Source organism: Schistocerca cancellata, chromosome 5 (genome assembly GCF_023864275.1).
Source record: "Schistocerca cancellata isolate TAMUIC-IGC-003103 chromosome 5, iqSchCanc2.1, whole genome shotgun sequence".
Lineage (NCBI taxonomy): Eukaryota > Metazoa > Arthropoda > Insecta > Orthoptera > Acrididae > Schistocerca > Schistocerca cancellata.
In genome coordinates this window covers 479,960,633-479,969,806 of record NC_064630.1, presented here as the reverse complement: position 1 = coordinate 479,969,806, position 9,174 = coordinate 479,960,633, and the positions used below count along the sequence as shown (strand labels likewise).

At 39.5% G+C, this 9,174-nt stretch overlaps 1 protein-coding gene across 2 annotated transcripts in view; it reads left to right on the top strand.

Annotated features, from left to right (window-relative positions):
• Positions 1 to 2,427: 2,427 nt before the first annotated feature.
• The window catches only part of LOC126187485 (L-seryl-tRNA(Sec) kinase), a 115,088-nt gene continuing 108,341 nt past the window's right edge, over positions 2,428 to 9,174 (top strand). Inside the window, exon 1 of one of the 2 annotated variants that reach the window (XR_007537736.1) lies at positions 2,428 to 3,377. The gene's annotated coding sequence lies outside the window, so the exon portion shown is untranslated. The remainder of the gene's footprint in view (positions 3,378 to 9,174) is intronic. The other variant, XR_007537739.1, reaches the window with a different exon arrangement.

Genomic DNA, 9,174 nt, shown 5'->3' with positions numbered 1-9,174 from the left:
GGCTACCACCTAGCAAGTGTGGTGTCTGGCGGTGAAACCACACACACCATAGGAAATCGTGAGATATTCAGAAAATGCAGACAAAAAAGCTTAAAAACACTCCTGGAAATTGCGACGTATTCGCATAACAACAGCTATGTACTCGTAACAAAGAAGAATGTAAAATTCATTGAACACTTCCAGAAATTTAACTCTACATTACTAAACCCTCCTAGAATTTGTCCCCGTCAACACTTCGAGCAGTACAGTTATCAGTATAGAATTTCAAACATCATTTTGTACTTACTTTGTTTGTGATACACCACTGGGGGCCTTATAATTGTAATTAACTACTGCATAAAATATAAATTATGACTTACTTTGAATAAATTATGGTGCAAAATTTATGATGTTAACAATGTCAGTGTCCCTCCGTTTAACGTTGTAGGGTTAAGCTGTGTTGTAATGTCCAAGCCGTCCAATACCCTCGGAAATCGCTATGTGGAAAGCATGAAATATTTGGAATAACAAGCCATATATTTCTCGCAAACAAGAATAACGATGGCATTGCTTCATTCGCATCTATTTGAGATGTCATCATACATCCCACCCTAACCACACCTCTGTCGAAAAAAAAAGGAACCAAAGTTGTAAATAAAGTGATAGCTCTACTTATTCCTGTACTGCATATACAGGATGAAGCGAAATTCGCGCACTCGGGCTTCGCAGCGTGACTCCTCTCATGCCAGCGATAAAAAAACCTCTGTCCCAAAGTTTCGTCTGGCGAATACATCCGGCAGAAAAAGGACGTTAAAGAGTGGTAATCTGGCAACACTGTATCCACATGTATGGTGATTACCTCTGTTAACCAGTGATTAGTATAGAGATCACTGCTGTTACTGTTAGCATTTCATAGTTATACTGTGCAGAGTGCAGTGTGTGAAGTAACAAACGCTTGGTTAGACAAATAAGAAATAGACAGTTGAAACAAATGACCTGTCATAGGACAGAATAACTGCAAAAACGATATCAGTTTCGAAATGCTAAATATGACAGCACAGTACAATAGCACAACATCTACTTGTCCTTTATACTACATATTATATGAGCGTTCAGACGTCGCACATTAGCAACGAGTGACAATAATAATATCCATATTAATGACTGCATGACCTTCACAACAGAATACGTTGTCCTCAGAACAACAGATGCTCACAGCGACCTCCCTCCACGTCCCAACATTGCACAGCTCACCGAATCATACAGCTCTGGTCCCTTCCACCAAAGGTGCATCCACAGTAACAAAAGCAGCATGGACACGCGCTACCAATTCTTCCACATTCGTCTGCGGAGTAGAGTACTTGTACTCTTCCAGGTGTCTACACAGGAAGAAATCCAGGGGATTTGGGTCAGGTGAAAGCCGTGGCCATACAACTGGACCTCCACGTCTGAGCCATTTCCCTGGAAATGTTCTGTCCAAATACTGTCGCACATTAATTCCAGAGTGTGGAGGTGCACCATCATGTTGGAACCATATCCCCTGCCGAACATGTAGTGGAAAATCTTCATGCGCATCAGGCAGATAGTTCGAGAGGAATGCATGATACCTTCGTGCAGTCAAACCAGTCCGACAACACGTAGGGCCCAACCACCTGTCGCCCAATATTCCGGCCCAAACATTGATACTAAAGCGAACTAGGTATCCACGGTCGTGGGTGATGTGTGGGTTAACCTCACACCAATGTTGTGCATTGTGCATATTGAAGACACCTTCACGAGTGAATGCTGGTTCATATGACCAAATTACGGTGTTTACAGAGTCATTGTTGGCTTGCTGTTGTTGTTGGAACCATGCACATAATTGCATTCTCTGATGACGATGTGCAGGATGCAGGTGTTGTGTGAAAGCATAATGATAAGGGTGCAGTCCATGCTCATGCAGCATGTTAATGATCGTGCTTTGCAAGACAAGCAGCTGCCTTGCTACGCTATGAGTACTTTGCTGAGGTTCTTGGTGTATGAACTCCAGAATAGCTTCCTTAGTTGCTGGGGTACAGCGAGTCCGTGAACGACCTCTGTCACGCGATTGTGGAAGAAGACAACCTGACTCCCGAAGGTACAGCTCCAGACGATAAAACACATTTTTTCTGGATGGTGTCGACAAGGATATCTAGCAGCATATTCACGAGCAGCAACACCAGCCCAGTTATCAGATGCACCAAGGACCAGAAGCATATCCACATATACATCGTTTGTCTATGCCATATGTCTGTCACACTGATTTAGAGATTTGCAATGAGAAAATTCAATACTTGTATGCATGTACATTGGAGTCTGTCACGGGTGCATTACTCCGCTCGCAACTAGTCCCTGTCTGGTGGACAGCGTATACAGTATAAACACACTGTCAGTCCTGTGCGCTGTTCCACCTAATGCACATAACCCTTCCGACAGATATTGTTCTGAATGATTCATCCCGACACCGCTAATTGTGAAATGTTTGGTGTCAAATTACACTGTTTGCCTAACGATAATACACGTGATGTTTCCACAATCCTATCAATAGAATAATAATAATCATATATTTCTAAACAGCATGCGGTTACCAGACTCAATGTTGAAAGGCATAATTAATGGGACTGTGGTGATAACACATACAAATAGTAACCGGTTTGGACATTATTCAGAAAGCACGTTGCTAGTCCTACTTGTAATGTAAGGCCCTAACGAATTGTAATAGACCTGAACGAAACAAGAATAATAGTTGGTACTAATCTATTGGGCCATTGGAGGAAGGTACAAAGAAAACTGGTTTCACATCTTGTAGATGAAGTGGTGCGAATAAATTCATGCCCAACGATGTGGAAAGGGCTTCTTCCAAAGCTGACCAGTCTTCCATTTTTACAATAAAATATGTAAGTGCAAATGTTTTCTGGAGGACCCACTGCAATCACTGTTGACGATTAAGATGCCAGATACCTGGACTACATTTACAAAATAAAAAACATGCCTCAACCCAGGATTGAACCCTTGACCTCCTGCATGTGAACCCAAAGTTTTATACACTGCACCAACTGCACAGTACAACCATTATGTGTTGACAGAGGTAGTCAACATACATGGGGTTACAGTGTTGCCAGATTGTCACTCTTTAACATCCTTTCTCTGCTGGATGTACTTGCCAGACAAAATTTTGGGAGAGACATTTTTTTATCGCTGGCATGAGAAGTGTCGCACTGTGAAGCCCGAGTGCGTGAATTTCGCTTCACCCTGTATATTAATTTATGAGTGTGCAAGATGAAACAGTCACATTGGCATTGGCTGAAGAGATCACATGTAGTTGGTTTTAAGGAGATGGTCTTCACTGCCGATCCTCAATATCTTCCATAAAAACATTGGTGAGTATGATGGATAATGGACTCCACATACCTTTAAATCAACTTGTTTTTGGAGATACGTTGACGATATGTTTATAGTGTGACCACATGGGAGGGATGCTCTGTATCTTTTCCTAGATCATTTTGATTGTCTGCATTTCAATATTAAATATTAAGTTCCTAATGGAAATTGAAAAGGATGGGAAACTTTCTTTTTAGATGTCTTAGTCTACAGGAGGGATGATGGAACATTACGACACAGTCTTTATAATAAGCCCACCCATATGGACCGATATCTTCATGCATCAAATTGTCATCCATCATACCAACACAAAGGGATCCTACATACATTGGCAAAAAGAGCTTATGCCATCTCATAGACAGATAGTTTGACACAAGAACTGGTTCATCTAAAATCAGTGTTCAAGCAGAATGGCTATACCAACAATCAGATCCATTGTGCTCTATAGATTGGACCTTCATGGGAACCAATAGAAGATACAAGAAAATTGATGTCATTCCTACCTTTCGCAGGAAGCATATCTTCTGATATAGGAAGAATTTTAAAGAGATCTGATATTAAAAATGTATTCCATCTGCCAGCTAAGACAAGAACGCTGTTGGGCTCAGTGAAGGATGATTTGGGTTTGAGGAAGCCCAGTGTCTACAAAATTCCCGGCCACTGTGGGAAAGCCTATTTGGACAAACAACTCATGCAGTCCAGGAGCCAACAATTGAGCACCGCCACCGCATGCATTTATTTCAGCCGTACAAATCTGTGGTTTTGAAACATGTATGTTCACTCTGGGACAACATTACTTGCAAGGCATCTGAAAAATGTTATGTAATTAATAATAATATATGTTTCCTTTAACACAACATTTTTCTCAATTGGAGGTTATGTGTCTTCAAATTATCACACTATCTTTTAATATCATTTCTGTAATAATAATTTAGTAAGAAAACTTGCCTTTATGTACAGATCAGTTGTCTTTACACACACGAAAGTTTTACCAGAAGTTGCTCATCTTACAACAACTGAAGTTGAAATGATCATAATTCGTATTTCCCTGAATATAGCACTGCATTGATAGTAGACAATCTTTGCAGTATTGTCACTTCTCATGACTTCGGCTTGTGGCAAGTTGGCTGTGCCATAATGCATTGGGATGTCAACATCAAGATTTCTTGGGAAGAAAATTTTTATGTTGGGGTGGGGGGACTGATGCCAGGTGTTTCTTTGGCAGCAGACGAGAGTGCACCAGACAGCTGGGAGCTCTGACAGGGGTCAGGTGCACAGGCCCTGAATAGAAGATCCCTTGGATACTGCTAGATACTAGACAGTATCATCCTGGAGGTGACCCACTCTTGAAGGCTGCAGTTCAAGTGTCAGAATCATCTGGTCTAGCAGCACACTTGGAGCACCAAATAGCAGATGAAAAGGCTACATGTAGATGGAGCTAGTTGGCCCACATTTGACTGCTGGCTGGTGTGAAGAATGTTTCAGCATATGTAGTAGTCAAAGATAAGATACTGTTAGGATGAATGGTGAATATTTGTAGTGGATTTGACCAAATTTTTTATTTATGTATGGCCCCCGCCTTTCGGCACAAAGGGCACTAGGCAGAATAGTGTCAGGCCATGGCATGAGGTAATTCAATTCACCACTGTGGCAGACTGGGATCTTGCACCATGCAATATTCTGGCCCCAGCAATAGGATTTCACAGTCATCTAGCTTACTCGCCTCATCACTGGTTGTGAAGTACGCTCTGAGGGGTGTTACTGCAACACTCCTCCCCCTTTAGAGGATTCATTCCACTGAATCCCAGGCTGCTGCTGAACCTGCGAATCACTTAAAACAAGATGGGACAATTTGCATTACCCCACACACTTATTTACAATTTATGCACTGGTTGTTCATTATATACTTTGCACCATGGTGTACAGAGGGTGGTACACTCATGTTTACTTAAATTTTACTGATGACTCACTTTGCTGGTCTGTGATGGAGTGACAGTTTGGGAAGGGGGCAATTCTCCACCATATATTGACAAAGGCTGTACAAACAAGGACCATAATTATGGTGATACCCAAAGATGAAATTCCCATTACCACAGTCCTGTGCTGATTTCTTGCGGCTATATTGGAATATCTGTTCCTCACTGTGCAACTGTAAGCTTGTCCAGAGAAGTGAGTAAGGTAGGTTCCAACGTGTTATTTAGGAAGCGCAAGCTCCTACCAGGTAGCACTTCTGAAGGATTTTTGGGCAGTAACACCTGTTATTATTGCTGGAATCTGAAACGTCAGTCCCAAAATGTCTCACTTTGTACCATTCAGCAGAATTCCACTGTCCCATAGTTATAAACATTCTGTTCCCTTTAAAAATCCCTGGTCACAGGGCAAGCCTTAGCCAGTGCAGGGCATGTGCAAAACTTCCGCATGGGGCTCTCCTGCATCCACTGCTGCCCGCCCTCCTCTGCCACAGGTTCTACACCTTTGTCATGTTCAGAAGAGTTCTAAGTTTCATCACTGACATATTACCAATATAACAAGAGACTGTTACTACAGCAGACCTACTGTTGTGATGGGAAAATAATTAATTGAAGAAGAAATCTTAATAGGCATGGTAATCAGTAAAATTTTCATAATAAAACTAACTTAACTGTGAGAATCCTTCCAATTTAATGAAATTCAAAATCGAATAATGTTCACAAGTGTTGTTCAGGATATACACTTAAGTGTTTTCATTACTTGATTGTGCTCTATATTTACAAAAAATTAAAAGAGTTGTAGGTTATAAACACTATGGGTTTTCTGCTTTACACAAAACATCTTTTCCTTGCTTTGATGTGCAAGTTCATCAATAATGTCTTAAAAATTCAATTCTGAAACCATATCATGTTCCACTGATAGCACAGTAAGAGAAGACAGGTGTTCTTGTGAGATGCTGCTCCTGAAATAATTCTTGATGAACTTTAAATTTAAAAAGCACTTTTCAGTGGAGGCAACAGTCACTTGCATGATTAGCAAAATACTGTAGGCAATATAACTGTTGCAAAATGGGTTTACAATGTCAGTCAAGTATTTCAATATTAGCATAGGAGTTTTCACATCCTCAGCTGCCATTTCTCTGAACACTTTAATTTCTGTCAAAAGGTCTGATACAAACATTCACCATTTATGTTTACAATTAGCTCCCAAGGTTTTTACATAACATTTTAAGTTCGTCATCCTGTATGTATTTTAAACTTTCTGGAGAAAACAAAAAGCCAAATATTTTGGAATACTTAGTCAGCTGGCCAAACCTTTCTTTCAAACATTTTAACACTGTGTGAATGACACTGCAGAAAAAAATGATGATGTATTTCTCCTCTGCAGGTTGAGCTCTGCAAACCATGTCCATCACGTTCATAACTGAATTGCTTTGCCTTCTTGTCAGTTCTCCTTTCTCAAAATTTCGGTTCAGTCTATAAACTTTCAGCTATCCCTTTCATTGTTATCTGCACATTAACAAAATCTTCTTCACAGAAATTCTCAATGAACTTCAGTAGACTTTCAAGGGATTTAGTTGCTACTTCCATGTCCATGTTTTCTGATTGAAGCACTTTACTTGCCGCATTAATGGCAAAGAGAAGGTCGTATACCATATGACAATGCATGCAATAACTCAAAGCTTTCTAATTCATCCACAGCAAGCAAGTGTACTTTGCTCTTTGTTTTTGATTCAACACTGCTGTTGCTCACGTCAAGAAGGGCATTTCCGACTTCTCTTGTCTGGTATCTTATAGCTTTGACACTCTCTGCCCTACTCTCCCATTGAGTATCTGAAAGCTTCTTCACTGTTGAAGATGATACACTCTTCAATAAGATCTCCCATCTCTGAGTGTATGCACTGAAAACAATGTATATTCTTTGAATTACACCAAAGAATGTCAGTGCTTTCGCTGTAGATTTTTATGCATCTGATAACACAAGATTAAGATTGTGGCTAGCACATGGCATATAAAATACTTTTGGATTGCACTTTAGGATTCTGGCTTGAACACCACTTCTGTAACCTTTCAAATTTCTGCCATTATAGTAACTTTTGCCTCTGCAGTCATGAATATTGAGTCGTAGTTGATCTAGTTTAGACAAAAGGGTTTCAGCCAAACTTTCTCCTGTTGTTGAAGTGATGTTCAGAAAGTTGAGGAAGTGTTCTTGTACAGTCACTTCATTTTCCGATAAGTTTACAAACCTAACAATCAATGTGAGTGGTTCATTGTGGCTTGTATCGGGAGTACAATCAAGTACAACAGAAAAATATTTATCTTCTTTTACAAAATCAACAGTGCTGTTTTTTACATTGTCGGCGAGCAGATACATGAGTTCATTTTGAATGTTTTTCCCAAGGTAAGGGTTACGAATTTGTTGTGTTTTTACCTGCCTTAAATGTTCCTGAAAAACAGTGTCAAATTCTACTATCATTTTGATCAAACCAAGAAAATAGCATAATTTTCTTGATAGAGCTTGTCGCTGGTTCCCCTTAAGGCCATATTATGTTGTGCTAGGTACCTGATGGTGTGTATAATTCTTTTTAGAATCCAATGCCAGTGTTCCTTCTATTTTTCCAGTAGTTCAAGGTAATTTGATCAATAACAATTTTTTGTTTCCAACATATCTCACAACCCATCCATTTTTGTGCAGTTTATGTGGTTAAATGATTGTTAATATCTTGAAGCCAATTTCCTAAATGAACCAAATCATAGAGTTCATCTCTTGACAGCTTATTTGAAGGAGATCCAAAACATTTACAACAAAAATAAAAAAAAACTTTTCAGTAGATTTTGAATACACAAGCCATTTATGATCCCTTTTTCTTCTCTCCATTTGGTAAAGCTCTTACATAAAAATTAGTTGAAAATTTTCTTCTGTTCTCATTTAAGGGATACTAAAAATTTACAATTTTAGTAGGGCCTTTCTGTACAATTTCATTTATCATGGAGGATGTTAACATATTAGGCCGAGTGCCTGGGTCCGAATTTGTGATTACTTTAGAATTGCTACTACTAGGCCTGCATGAATGTGGGATAGCAGGTGATCTGCAATCCAATGCTTCACATTCGCTTGTATCTAAAGCATCACTTGATGAGAGGCTAGTGTAAATGCCATCGTCTGTTAAACACACTTAGGCTCACTGTCTCAAGATGTTGACTGAAGAAATTTTTTGAAAGTGCCATTCTGTGAATTCAAAAACTGTTCATTTCCCTGTTGGCACTTTGAACTTCACAGGACAGGCAAAAACACTTTATCTTCACACAGAGTGCACACACAACACATGGAACAGCATGAACTGGAAAATTTCATACATTTAAACTACTTATTCTGAGAGAAACACTTTCTGTTGGATGAATGTAATGCTTGATTGTTAGCCACAACAATGAGTAGAAATGGCATGGAGGAGTGGCGAGAAACAACGAATTGCATACATCCTAACTTACGTATGACCCCTTGTCACATGTTGACAATAGATGATACTATAGTATCATATCCCGCAGTTTCCTCGACTCCGATGCAGGCATAATTTTCTGAGACATACTCCAGTGAGCATAGTCATGTCACAGTGGGTATATAATTGAATTAAATTAGATTAAAATTTGTTTCAGGAACATTTTACTTTATTTTTTTTTCAATTTATCTGTAATAACAAAATTACGCCTGACAGTTTTCAAATTACCTTCTAATGTTTTGTGTGTGTTTCCTAGAAGAAAGGGGCTCTATGTCATTTCACATGCCTAAGGCTGGCTCTGCATGTTCATAGGAAGTGGTGATAAATTG